A 13,832-nucleotide genomic window follows, 5' to 3' on the forward strand; every position below is an offset into this window, starting at 1 on the left:
AAAGGGGGGAAATAATAAATACCCTATCCAGGGCCCCTGCCCGAGGGCTGTTGCTGGAGAGAGGGAAGGATTCAGAGCCAGGGGCTGGAGCCATCGGGGATTGGAAGCAAGGCTGGGGTGGAGCGCAGGGCTGCAGGCAATGGGGGGCCGGACGGAATCGGGCCTCGCAGAACTTGACTCCACCCGGAGCTGGGAGCCACCTTGGGGAAGCGCCCGGCTCTGCACATGGGCCTGTCCGGGGATCTTCCCGACAGCAGTCCGCTCTCCAGACGCTGCCCCGCCCGCTAGGCTGGGGAGGGCACTGGGCGGCGACTGGCCGCTCCGGCGGCGCGGAGCGCACGGAGCCCCGGCAGAAGGAAGCGCCGGACGCGCCTAGGGTCCCCGCCTGTGAGTAGGGGCTGCGGGTCCCAGCGGGCGCGGGCGGCGGGGGGGGAAGCCGGGCTGGCCGGGATGCCAAGCCCCGTGCGGGGCGCTCTCCTGCTGGGGTAGGGGCTGAGCGCAGGAGCCCTGCGGAGGGACCGTGCCCCAGCCTGCGCTCTGCCCCCGGCTTCGGGGTGCGGTGCTGGGGGGAGCCGGGCGCTCCCACCCAGGGACCCTGCACCCGGGGGAGAGGCCGGCGCCTCGGAGCCTGTGCCGGCTTCAGGTCGGGTCTTGGGGGGGCCCCTCGCCAGGCCAGAGGTGAGGAGCTCGGCGCGTGTACAGCCCCCAGGTGGGGGCTTGGGAGCCGAGGGGGGGCATTGGGAATGGGGGTCCCCCAGTTCGGGGGGGCGGAGGCAGGCGCTGGGGTGAGCCTGTGAGGGGCACGGTGGACTCCCCGTTGCCAGCTGGGTCGCTGGTTCTTTCCTCACCCCGGTGCCTTTTGTATTTAATCTTTGCTGCCAGGGTTAATGCAGCCGGTGCTGCCAGTGCTCAGGATGTCAAAAGGCTCCGTATGTCTATTTTAAGTGTCTAGGGAGGCGGAGAGATTAGAGCTGGAGGCCACTGACACCGAAAGGCTCGGTACCATCCGCCCTCTGATTTCCTGGTAGAGCTGAGTGTGTGTGAGTGCATCCCACTGCTCCTCTCCGCGGGATACTCCTAATTTTAAAGCACCCTTTGTTTGAGCCAAGGAACATCTTTAGCCATCTGAAACCCATGGTACAGGCTCAGCAAATCTGTTCAGTAACAAGCTGCCAGAGGACAACAAACCTAAATACTCAAACCAAAGGAGCAGAGAACAATGGAGAAAAAAGTTCCTGATATTCTAGCTGACTAGCACTCATTTCCCTCTCTAGCCCTCCTGGTCCAATGTATGGCTATGCCTTTATTATAGGGTTGGTCCTCGGGCTGGTTTTGTTCAATATCGTCATTAACGATCTGGAGGATAGCCTGGATTGCACCCTGGGCAACTTTGCAGATGACACTAAACTGGGAGGAGAGGTAGATACACTGGAGGGCAGGGATAGGATACAGAGGGACCTACACAAATTAGAGGATTGGGCCAAAAGAAATCTGATGAGGTTCAACAAGGACAAGTGCAGAGTCCTGCACTTAGGACATAAGAAGCCCATGCACCGCTACAGACTAGGGACCGAATGGCTAGGCAGCAGTTCTGCAGAAAAGACCTAGGGGTTACAGTGGACGAGAAGCTGTATATGAGTCAACAGTGTGCCCTTGTTGCCAAGAAGGCCAATGGCATTTTGGGATGTATAAGTAGGGGTATTGCAAGCAGATCGAGAGATGTGATCATTCCTCTCTAATCGACATTGGTGAGGCCTCATCTGGAGTACTGTGTCCAGTTTTGGGCCCCACACTACAAGAAAGATGTGGAAAAATTGGAAAACGTCCAGCGGAGGGCAACAAAAATGATTAGGGGACTGGAACACGTGACTTATGAGGAGAGGCTGAGGGAACTGGGATTGTTTAGTCTGCAGAAGAGAAGAATGAGGGGGGATTTGATAGCTGCTTTCAACTACCTGAAAGGGGGTTCCAAAGAGGATGGATCTAGACTGTTCTCAGTGGTAGCAGATGACAGAACGAGGAGTAATGGTCTCAAGTTGCAGTGGGGGAGGTTTAGGTTGGATATTAGGAAAAACTTTTTAACTAGGAGGGTGGTAAAGCACTGGAATGTGTCACCTAGGGAGGTGGTGGAATCTCCTTCCTTAGAAGTTTTTAAGGTCAGGCTTGACAAAGCCCTGGCTGGGATGATTTAGTTGGGGTTTGGTCCTGCTTTGAGCAGGGGGTTGGACTGGGATGACCTCCTGAGGTCCCTTCCAACCCTGATATTCTATGATTCTAGTTTCAGAGTAGCAGCTGTGTTAGTCTGTATTTGCAAAAAGAAAAGGAGTACTTGTGGCACCTTAGAGATTGACCAATTTATTTGAGCATAAGCTTTCGTGAGCTACAGCTCACTTCATCGGATGCTGTAGCTCACGAAAGCTTATGCTCAAATAAATTGGTTAATCTCTAAGGTGCCACAAGTCCTCCTTTTCTTTTTATGATTCTAGTACAGTTCTTTCTAGCCACTATTAAGTTGTCTGTAGGCCACATCCCTGCACACACTTATGCATGTGCTTAATTTTACATAGGAGAGTAGTCAATTGAAGTCAATGGAATTACTCACATGTGCCAAGTTACTTTCAGACAGAAGTGTCTGCAGAATTGGGGCCAGAGTTTGGATCTAAAGTTGACATATCCATAGTATTTAGGGAAAAATTAGCATTTTACTAAATTCAAAGGAAAAAAAGTTAAAGAAATAATAAAAAGTCTTGATGAGTGATATTGCGGAAGTTGCATCTATGCATATCACACTTAACTTGCATGTGTGGTATGTTACTTTCCTTACTGATTCAGAGCCCAATTATGCAGTATGTACAGAATAGCTGCAATATCAGGCCCATAAGTGAACACCAAAATGGGTTCATCGATGCACACCTTATAATACCCACATGAAATCAGACAGTCTTACAGCCCACACAAGGAAATTGGTGGGTTTGCTCTACCCACTTCTTAGCAAAGATTTAACAGTAGGCCACTGTAGTGAGACTTCTATTAAGCCTGTTCTACTAAAATTTTACTTTGTTAATTTATACCACAGAACACTAATGTTTAAATGTGATGAAGTAAAATAAATAATTAAAATTAAATGACATTTTGTCAAATAAATAAAGTACATCCTTGGTTATATTCATTGCTCATGTATTGTATTGGTTAGTGTTTTCCTGTCATTCATGTGAATTACTGAGGTTTTATCATATGTAAAACTGGCACCATCTTTCTCAGAATATTGTTTCATGTGTCTTTGAGTCAGCTCTTTGTACTTTATGCTCTAAACCAGTGTTTAACTTATGTTAGCCCCACAGGGCCAACATGCTTACTGGGGAATGAGCTGGATTTTATTCTGCCTCATGCATCATCAATAATATTGTCCATTAAATCCCAAGTGTGTAATCTTTAATACTGTGCTATAATACACTGAAGGAACCCAACTTGACTTTCAGGTCTCAGGATGGGTTTGCCACACAGACGTTAAGAAAAATCCTCTCAGCTTGTAAACTGAACAAATGATCTGTAATCACAAGTGCTAGGGAACCACATCTACTGTGCCATTTGTTTAAGCATCACTTTTCTGATGCGATCCCCAGTTTAAGAGCTTGCTCCTTGCTAACCACCCATCCTGTGAGTTAGTCCTTATTCATGCAAATAGTTTTATTGATTTCAATTGGGAATGCTTGTGTGAATAAGAATTACTCATGTGAGACAGATTTCTTAGGAGCATGCCCTACACATGCACCATGTGCATGTACCTGGGTAGCAAGGTGCACACAGTCTTCCTCAGTATGGCCCTACTTCACCCAACAAATCATTCCCTCTACGTAATCCTGTGTAGTCACACCATTTTCCTTAAAGATAGGCCTTGAAGAAGTGCAACAGCCCTGACAGCCATTCTGATGAGCCCCAATGTTGCTTAGGTGCTGATCTTGTTAAGACCTGGGTGTGGGTGAACCCCTGTATACTCACATGGAGTGCCATGATGACAATGGAGCTCTGCATTAGCTCACTGCAGAACTGGGGCCTTATTAGTTTTGAAGGTGGTACACAGCTTTGAACTGTGGGAGGGAGGAAACTCATTTACATAAACTGCTCCCCCTGGGCAGCCTTGCAGTCCCCTGCTGTGGCTTTTGTGGCTTTCTTTTTGATCTTTGATATCTGCCTGCTATCGCCTTGGCATGTGAAGCTTCTATAGTTTGCATGCCTTAGAAGCAGCAGGTTCTGCTAGAGGGGGCTTTTAAGTAATGCCATTTAAAGCATTAAAATTGCTTTTCTGATATTTGCAGGGCCAGCTTCAGATACTCATGATTTCCACTCTCTCCACTGCAGCAGCCCCCCCTGAAAAGCATGTAATAATACCTTTGTATACATGCAGGTGACGTGTTATATTATAGGAAATGTGGATATATAGGTGCTATATTGCTGCAAAATTAATACAATGAAAAACAAATGGTCACACATGACTGAAACCACTTTCTGTGAGTGGGTGTTTCTGTCAGCAAGATGCTGCTTGATTATTATTATTATTATTATTTTTTGCATAACACTATACAATGTGCACTGTTGGGACTATTGTTGAACCAAATACCTTACTTTGGGCTTGAGCCTGAAAGGTGCTGAGTACATGAGTAGTTCCATTGACGTCAATGAAATTGCTCATATGCCTAAAGTTAAGTACATGTTCAATGCTGTGCAACATCAGGTCAGAGTCCTCAGCTCTTTGCAAGATTGAGCCCCTAAATATTTGATCAAAAAGACCACATCCTCACAGACTGGGTATGAAGTTAAATCCTGGTGTAGGATTCGAAGCCATAACTCTTTAGCCCTCAATTGTGCCCTCAATTCTTATTTACTTAGGTGCTGAGCAACTCCCACCTTATTTACTTAGGTGGGAGTTGCTCAGCACCTCCTTAACTTGGGCTTTATATATGCATAATGTAAATGTATGTACAATACATATATATTAACAGTACAGTGCAGATTGCACTCTGATTTTCACTATGTAACTAAATTTTAATTAGATGCTCCAGCAGCAGAGACTAAATATCTTCATGTGTTTATCACTATACGGGTTGAAAATGAGATGTTTTTCTCCACTGTTGTTTGCTTGAGTTTTCATTCTAATGCTCAGTGAAATTTTGTTAAAACCAAATGTCTAAGATTCCTAGATGCCCAGTGCAGATTTGATTACACAAACATTACTTGTAATTTGGGACCTATAATACAGTCTTTTTAGCCATTGCCACATATTGTGCAATCAATATCCACTCTTCCCAGTCTCTCTGGGATCCAGTAGTCATGATAAATTAATTTTGCTGTCTTAGTGTAAGCCTCAGGACTTCAGAAGATTTACTAGTGCTAGTGCAAATATTACCACAGACTTCAGATTCAAAATTAATGTTTGTCTGTTCTCCAAATTTGTCTTAATTTATCAGTTGGTATATTTGCTGCAGACAAAATATACCTACCAAAGGGCTGTTTAGCCTTTTCATTTACCAAGAAGAGGGTGGGGAGACAGGGAGGAAAGAAATGAAGAATGATCCTGCATTCAGAACCCTTGTTAGTGATACAAGAAAAGTCCGCTTATTTGGAATGTTTCGCAATTAGATGATGCTGACAGATGAAAATGTCAAGATCATGAATAACTGTTGAAGAAAGGGTTAGAATGTTACTTAATTCTGAACAATGGAGAAAATGAAGATGCACTGAACAGTATTTGTCTCATTCTCATTACATGATTATTCTGGATGGTTTCTATGGGAGAAAGTCTAATATGTTTGGTGCTAACAAATAAACATTCTTGCGTCTATAATCAATACTGCATAATCTTAGCTGTAATTCCTCTAAGCCTTCCGGTCAGGATTTTTCATCCGTATTGCTGAATCATTTTAAAATAGTTTTAAAATGAAACTAAAGAAAATGAACAGAGGCCCAGCGAGTGTTTTTCTGAGGATTTTCATTAATCTTTGGCTTTATACTACAGCCTGTGTTTACCATGTGGTTGGTTTCAAAATCTGTAGTTATATAATGTGAACATCAAGCTGTGTAATGACAACTCAAACATAGGAGTGTGACCAGCGTCCACGTTATACACCCTATCGTGCACAGTGGGCCACCAGTGTTATCCTGAATCATGCGTGCACACAGTTGTTAAATCTGAAATAATTTTCAAAAGCAATGCCAATGACACAAGCATAGACCTCATTTGAAACTGATCAGTGACTTCAAAAGTAATTAGAACAATTTGCATAAGGGCTTGTTACTTACCATCTGTTTTAATTGGAAAGCAGTTTTTCCAATAAGACTCTAACAAGTTACTGTGTCTTATTTAAGACCAATCTACAGTGCAATTTAAACAGAGAGACAAATAAATTTGTCTTGATCTGGGAAGGTTTATCGCCACACCTTTTGCTGATAACTTGTATATGCAATAGAATGAGTGCTACAGGTTACAACTGGAAAATACCTCCTCACATAGCTGCAGATGAGATATGTAATTAACTCCAATAACAGGAACCATTTTAAACAATATTACTCAGTGTTGCCAATGCCTACAGTGTTATCACTTGTCTCATGATAATTGGTGTTTTTCTTAAAGCCTCAGCTCTTGGAGTCAAGGGATTATGTGACAATCAGAGCTTTCATTAAAAACAAAAATATCTAAGTTTCTACCTTTGTGGAGAAAGACTTGAAAATCTGAACTGAACGTACCCTCCCAAGGGCTCAGAAACTAGAAGACAAATATCACCCCCAATATTATTTTTTGGTTTAAAAATCATGAGTTGTTTTAATCTCATAATTTTATTGAAGCCTAATTCATGATTTTTAAAGGTTTAGGGTTGGCAGTAGTGCTCCCTAGTGCTTTGGCAGTTTACAATAACATGGAGCTAATTTCACAGCCTCTTTATAAGAAGCTTCTTAACCCTTCAAAAGAAAAATGGAAGCTAGTGCAGGTGGGTTTATTTTTCTGATGGCTTTGACCCCACCCCCACAGCTGATCTCATCTGGGCTATTTACTGTTGAGTTATACAACAAGCACTGCTCTCACAAAGCCATTTTCTGTAACTACCAGATTTGCATATCTGGATCTATTAATTATTTCTCTCTACTGCAATATATATCTCATTTCAGTTTGATTAAAATTTACTAATAAATGGAGGCTACCATAATTCATAGGAGTTGGTTCGATATTATTGCCTGTGTTTGCTGGAAAAGTTGACATAGCATTGGTTGAAAGTAGACTATCTCCATAAAATCAGTTTTTCCACTGCAGTTGTCCTTTAGAAGAATGTCCTGATGTTCCATTGATTTAAGTGACCCCTGCTAGCAGTGAAGGGGTTAATCCTGTTGACTAACTCTGCCCTCATTTATTTTACCAGTTTGTGCTCTATTGAATGACTAGGCTGCTTTTAAAACACTTTCAGCTTCCCTAAGAGAGTTAGATGCAGCCCCTTCTGTGTAAGTAAGGAGCTTTGTCCAGTGTTACACCATGGGGCTAGGAGTCAAGCAATCTGGTCTCTTTTCCCAGCCCTGCTGCTGACTTCCTGTGTGACTTGAAGCAAATCACACAGGGCCTGCTACTTTTCCCAGTGACGTCGGTCAGGTGCTGATTGTACCTAGTAGATTGCAGGTCAGGCTCTGTCCCAGATGTGGACTCCCCACAGAGCTTCCATTCCAGAAAGATGCATGAGATGTTCACTCTAAGATCCTTTAATGCACTGCCCAGGTATGGCTGATCTGGTCTCAGATAAGGTAAATTACACACAGAGCACCAGGTAGCTGCTGAACAGTATCATACAGTTTAGCATTTAATTACAAAGTCAGTGGGAGTTTTACCTCTGTGACTCAGGATTAGAGCTGAGTGAAGAATGATTTTTCAATTTGTTAGCCAAACTAAACCGGGGGAAAAATTAGTTGTAGGAAATGGAATATTTTTGGCTTTTCTCACTGAAATAAAAAAACAGAAAAGAATTGCTTCCATCCCAAACAAAATTTTTAGTTCTACCCAAAATGAAAACGTTTTGTTTGGCTGAAAAGATATTGAGTTTAATTTAGTTTCCAGTTTTTTTTTTCTTTTTTGTTGTTTAAATACATCTAGGCAATTTTCTAACGTAACTCTGCAATTTGAAAAGAAAGTTGAAATGTTTCATTTAGAAAAGGCTGAATTAAAGTGTTTTGACTTCTTAAAAATAATGTTGTTCAGTGAATAAACCATCTGTTTGCAAAGCTTTGCCAGGTCCCCTTAGAATACCCATCTGTAAGCCCAGAGGCATCCCACTGCCTGAGAGGCTTAAGGGGGACATATTCTCCCACCCCTGTTTTTAATAAGCACTTTGACCTTTTCAAAGTAGAGGCAGGTGTTAGGTATTCCCAAGTCAGATCCTACCCCATGCCCACATCTCATTGTTTTTTTTGGGGGTAGGCTCCCCTACCTTCCTGGGAGAAGGGGTTCAGTATCATCGTTGTAGCTGTGTTGATCCCAGGATATTAGAGGGACAAGGTGGGTGAGATAATATCTTTTACTGGCCCAACTTCTGTTGGTGAAAGAGACAAGCTTTCAAGCTACACAGAGCTCTTCTTCTGGGTGATTGTGAAGTGCTCTGAGAGTCTCCTTTTAAAGAAGCTCTAGTAGTGCAAAGTTATGAATATAATTATCCAGGAACATGTACCAAACTGGGGAGTGAATGGTGCTTTCTTGATTTCATTCTTGGTTCTCCAGCTACAGTACATGTTATATTCAAGTCTGGCATGAATTGATTTAACAGGTTAGGGCACCACATGGGACACTGGATTTGTCTAGCTTATCCTTCAAATCTCAGTTTAAAAAAAAGAGATGGAACCATGATATACAGAGAGTGGGATATGAAAAACCTCCTGTCCATTAGGTCAGTGGTTCTCCACGTGTACCCATGGTGGTACGCTAAGGTCTTCCAGGGAGTACATCAACTCATCTAGCTATTTACCTAATTTTACCACAGGTTACTTAAAAAGCACTAGTGAAGTCAGTACAAACTAAAATGTCATACGGTCAATTATTTGTTTATACTGCTCTATATACACTGAAATGTAAGTACAATATGTACCTTCCAATTGATTTATAATTATATGGTGGTAATGAGAAAGTAAGTAATTTTTCAGTAATAGTATGCTGTGACACTTTTGTGTTTTTATGTCTGAGTTTGTAAGCAAGTAATTTCTAAGTTAAGTGTACAGAAGACAAATCAGACTCCTGAAAGGGGTACAGTAGGTTGGAAAGGTTGAGAGCCACTGCATTAGGTCAACAGAAGGTTAATAAGATCAACAGAAGATACTACATAGTAACTGCCTTATGACAGCACTTATGAAAGCCCTTTGTAAACATCCTCCAGACATTGACTTCAAAAGAGTTAAGAAAGACCTTGTCTACAGACTTCCGCTCTGCACCTGGGCTTTAAAGTCTGCCCCCTATAACTGCCCCCAGTGTCTGGTCCTTCTTTTTGAAAATGACATAGCAACTCAACATTAGAGACTGGAATTCAAAATCTCAGCACAACACCTTGGCCAACTGCACCGTGTTCTTCCTCACCTCTGTGTTTCTTCAGTATAGGAACAATAATTATACAAGAAGTGGAGGAATGTTAAACCATTTATACATGTATTACTAACTGCCAGCATATGTTTCTTTAAGGGTTTATGTTTCAGTACCAATTTCCTTTGTTGGAATTCATCTTTTGTGCTTTCTTACCTTACCATTGTGATGACTGAAGAGTGGATTTAATGAATGTTAGACCCCCCCAAGGCTGCTGGCTAGTGGGTTCTTCAATAATTAAGAACAATAGCTTATTAGGGAAGAAAATACATTAAAAATGTTAAGGTTCTTATTGTAAATCAGCTTAAAGCAAGGGAAATCTGAGTTTTATCTCTGAAATTCTTGCTTTAGCTGATTTGTCAAGTCTGTAGAATTAAGTTAATCTAATTAAAAAGATAATATCAAAATATAAGCAATGTAACAACCATCTTAATTAGAGAGGTTTCAGAGTAACAGCCGTGTTAGTCTGTATTCGCAAAAAGAAAAGGAGTACTTGTGGCACCTTAGAGACTAACCAATTTATTTGAGCATGAGCTTTCGTGAGCTACAGCTCACTTCATCAGATGCATACCGTGGAAACTGCAGCAGACTTTATATATACACAGAGAATATGAAACAATACCTCCTCCCACCCCACTGTCCTGCTGGTAATAGCTTATCTAAAGTAATCGTCAGGTTAGGCCATTTCCAGCACAAATCCAGAGATGATGAGACAGAAGGAGAGCAAGCCTGCTATTGCTATAGTAATGGGTCTAAAGAATCTACATTAGAAGTTATACCACACCCACTTTTGTGCATGTGAGTGGGGTTAGAAAAGTGACTAATGAAAAACAGCATACTCTCACTCACCAGATCTCACCCCTCTGTGTATAAGAGTCATATATGCTGACTTTTTACTTCTGCTATCAGAAAAATCTCAGTTTGACTTTCAGTTAACAGGGCTAGCAGATAGGCAGGAAAGCATTTTTACATATAGAGAGAGTTAATTAGAAAGACAAATACTGCAACTTTTAACACTTTAGCAGGGTGGCTTTTTCAGAGTGGAATCAAACTTTAGCTTTGTAAGAACTCAGACCATGTTGTCATTTTACGTGGTGTGCAGCGTTGTTAGTCCGTAACACTCTTCCATTGTATTTCCCTGGGGCGACTGTAATAATGTTTTCTGTTATATTTTGCAATAATCTATCAATTCATAGTGACAATACTGTGCACAGTCCTGGGAAAAGGCTGGTACTGTTGCTGCTCCAAAAGACTCATTAATTTTAATACTTAGTTTCATTTGTCTCAGTGAAATCTTGACCCTTACCCATTATGTGCAAAGAATACAATATAGAATATTGTGATACCGAAGGTAACAAACAATAAAAGTCCTTCCATAATTTAACTCAGCAGTTGTATCTTTTGGTTGCTTTAAAATACTAGAAGGGCCTGGAATTCAAATGATATGTTAAAGGCCTTTAAAACATTAAGGACTGTCTAAGAATTTTCCTGGTGTGGGGGGAACTCTCAGCTGGGGGCAGAACCAGTACACCTGGTTCTTGCACCACTCCCCACACCTGGCCTCCAAGTAATGGTATCAGTACTTTGCTCTGGCTTATCCCCAGGTGGTATATAGTTCCTCGGGGACCATTGCCAGCTGGCACAAATTACAACAGCTCCCAGGCTACTCTAACCAATGCAGGAAAGATTTGCCTTGAGAATATGATCCCCTCTCTCACTGCACCAAATGGAAACTTCTTGTGAGAGAGAATCTGGGCCTACCTGCTTTAATGGGAGCTAATAACCTGAAGGAGATAGAGGAAAACTCTCTAGTTAAATATGATGACACTAAAAACTCCTCTTGTTCTTATTTTCCTGTTACTCTAAGTTTATAGTTGACTGGTATCTCTCTGTATGGAAGTTACTTTATTAAATCTAGTAGCAGAAAAGAATCTGTAGCTAAAATCAGTGTATCTGCATCAAAAGTTAATCATATTACCAGGACTAACAAAGTTAAGCTGATTCCTGTGCATGCAGGGTGAAATTCACTCCAAGAGAGCTTGAGCAAGGCTCTAAGCATCAATTAAGCCCCACATTAAGACAACTGAGATACTAAAAGCAATGGGCACCTAATTAGAGTGATTTTGATTGAAATCCTTTACATGTAACACAACTTCTCTGATCAGTAGCGAGGATCTCATTTCAGCAAGGTACTTAACCACATGCTTAGCTCCAACATGTGTAGCCCTATTGAAATCAGGGGGTACTGCTCGCTGAATAGGTGTCCAAATTTGCTAAATAGTTCTAGGCTTTAAAATGCTGCTGAAGTTTGTATCTTTCCTGCAATTGGAAATATAGTAGATTATTTTGTCTTCCCTTTTCTGTGGGAACAATGCCAACATATTTAAGAGATGGTTGGGAACAAACTGCTGATCTTTACGGATTCCCAGAAATGGAATCTGACTAGTCCAGTGTGCTGCTGTGTGAGAACTGGCATGAAGTTGCTTCTGTACAAGGTATGTTTTGTTATATAATGATTTCAGAACTCTTGACTCAAGGGGACACATGCTCAGATGAAGCAAATTGGTGAAGCTTCATTGAGTCTAATTTAACTCGGCAGTTTGGTTGACTTCATTGGTGCTATCACAGTTCTTCTTTCATATGGCTGGTGTAGAGAATCAACTGCAATTTCACCTGAAGTTGATTGAGCCAAATGGCCACATCAGGAGTAGCAGGATTTATTGCAGTAAATGCCTCCTTCTTATTTATAAGCTGGGCAGTAGGTAGCCATGCCGCGGAGTCCTTGATTTTCCATTTGTACATTATATACCTGCATCTACCATGGCTGGTTCGAATTCAGTTCCAAGTTGACCAAGATGACTGTGGAAGGTCAAACCCAGAAACCTTCTGCATGGGATCTGGCACAAGGTGCTTATTTTTTTAAGTTTTTTGTTTAGCCTAATCTGCTTTCCAAGCCTCGTTCTGATCATAGCCTGATTGCATGAGTCTAAACAAATGTTCCCAGAAAGGCTTGCGGGACTTACAATGTTGCAGGGAGGGGGAGCGTTGTCAAGGCCTTGGTGAATAGGAAGACCTCTGTTTTCACAGGTTGGCTGAGCTTTGCAGAATGTTGCAGCAGTTCGGCGTATCGGTGGGGGAGCAATAGTAGACAGGACAGGTAGCCAGGGTGTTGGAGTCGACTTAAGGGTTCCTGCGATGCAGCACATCACTGTATTTAGCTGGGTATCCACAAGTCATGTGTGGCTGCATCTGCTCCATACCAGTGCACAATATTCAGCTACTGAAAATACAAGTGCTATTGCAGATGTTTGCAATGCTGATACACCCCAGGTCGTACCTGCTAGTTTCTGGATTATGTTGGCTCCTGTTTTTATCTTTCCAGCTACCTTCTCAAGATGATCGTGGAAGGAGAGGGTGCGGTCGAGTTTCACTCTGAGATATGTTGGAGTGTAATTGTGTTGCACGTTTTTACCACAGAAAGCAACTTTCAGTGCAGTTTTGGCACTCTTATCATCGAGATGAAATGCGCTTACTATTGTTTTTCCAGGGTTTGGTCTGAGCCTTCGTTTCTGGAAATATTGTTCCATATTTTGGAGGCCCTCAGTGAATGCTTTTTCAATGTCCTGGAGGTTTGATGCTTGGATTGCCATGGCAAGATCATCTGCCTATCCAAATTTTCATGATTTAGTTGGAGGCATGTCACTTATGTAAATATTAAAAAGGGTTGGCGCAAGTACAGAGCCTTGTGGTAGTCCGTCGCTTATGATACGGGCTACCACATCGCACATCACTCAGCGATCTCCCAGTCATCAGAGCAGCAACTCAATAAATTATTACACTTTCACCAGCTGAAGATCTGGTTTATGGACATAAATCTTTCTATCTTACATATTTATAGAGTACTCATTTTTATAGCATCTCAGTGGTACGTATACCTTTCTGACTGATTGCTTTTATAGATGTAGGCATAATGGAAGGGGAGGGTGAGAGACAGCTGTGGTCTGAGCACAGACCTGGAAATCGGGAATTCCTTACCATTCCCTTCCTGAAACAGATGTTGGAAAAGTCACTGAATTATTTTTCCTCTGTTTTCCCGTCTGTAACAGTGGTAAGGAGTAACCATATATATCACATGGTGGTTGTAGAAATTAATGCTTGTAAAACACTCTGAAGGTATAAAATGCTGCATCAGTGTGAGGTACCATTATTACCCTGTACACTTTATTTTGCAATT

General features: G+C 42.1%; 1 protein-coding gene across 1 annotated transcript in view; it reads left to right on the forward strand.

Moving 5' to 3' along the window:
- Positions 1 to 349: 349 nt before the first annotated feature.
- The window catches only part of KIAA1210 (KIAA1210 ortholog), a 90,227-nt gene continuing 76,744 nt past the window's right edge, over positions 350 to 13,832 (forward strand). Inside the window, exon 1 of the mRNA XM_077826971.1 lies at positions 350 to 387. The gene's annotated coding sequence lies outside the window, so the exon portion shown is untranslated. The remainder of the gene's footprint in view (positions 388 to 13,832) is intronic.

This window comes from Eretmochelys imbricata, chromosome 9 (genome assembly GCF_965152235.1).
Source record: "Eretmochelys imbricata isolate rEreImb1 chromosome 9, rEreImb1.hap1, whole genome shotgun sequence".
Classification (NCBI taxonomy): Eukaryota; Metazoa; Chordata; order Testudines; family Cheloniidae; genus Eretmochelys; species Eretmochelys imbricata.